The following is a 767-nucleotide window of genomic DNA, read 5'->3' as shown; positions in this document are numbered from 1 at the left end:
TTTAAGTTGAATTTAGATTTGTGGCAAAATTTAAAGGTATGAAAAAAGTGGTGGTTGCATAGATCTAGGGCCTCATTATACTTATTTAGTAGTATTGTAGAGTTGTGTTTTAATATGTAGAATGCTTCTTTTAGGCATAACGTTCAGGCCGAGTGTTAACCTTGGTATGGAAGTCCTGAATCTATTATGGACCATGATATGTTATATGGAATATTCTTATTTTTGAGATGATATATGTGACTGGTGAGGGTTGTGGATTTACTGCATTTCTCATATCTAAAAGAATTGAGATGCACAGCATATCGCTGTTTAAAATTTATAGTTGACCCTATATATATGGTTGTAGAGTTGTCATGTGTTGAGGACGGTGCATTTGTAAATTATATTAGACCTTATATATATATATATTGCTGTTGAGGACTGGAAACTATGAATTTGAGCTAGGGATTATACTACTTTGAGGAGACTACTCTGCCACACTGGACTAGCAACAGGAGCATTGAGAATAAATTATGATCAACACAAAGAGCCATGGAAAGGAAAATGCTGAAGATTAACAAAATGGATAAGTGGAAAAACAACAGGATAAGAGTGGCAACAGGTTTAACGGATATCATCTGGAAAATAAAAACCCTGAAATGATCTTTCTTGAGAGATTTATTTTGAAGAAGGATAATAAATGGAATAACAAATTAATGGAGTGGACATTACATCCAGAAAAAAAAAAAAGAGGGTAAGACTATGCAGAAGCTGGAAGATTTTGTTAA

General features: G+C 33.4%; 1 protein-coding gene across 2 annotated transcripts in view; it reads right to left on the bottom strand.

The window, feature by feature from the left end:
- LOC106873979 (synaptogyrin-2) overlaps window positions 1–767 on the bottom strand; it is a 35,469-nt gene that overhangs the window by 6,920 nt on the left and 27,782 nt on the right. The window lies entirely within an intron of this gene.

Source organism: Octopus bimaculoides, chromosome 3 (genome assembly GCF_001194135.2).
Source record: "Octopus bimaculoides isolate UCB-OBI-ISO-001 chromosome 3, ASM119413v2, whole genome shotgun sequence".
Classification (NCBI taxonomy): domain Eukaryota; kingdom Metazoa; phylum Mollusca; class Cephalopoda; order Octopoda; family Octopodidae; genus Octopus; species Octopus bimaculoides.
This window is presented reverse-complemented; position numbering and strand designations above follow the sequence as displayed.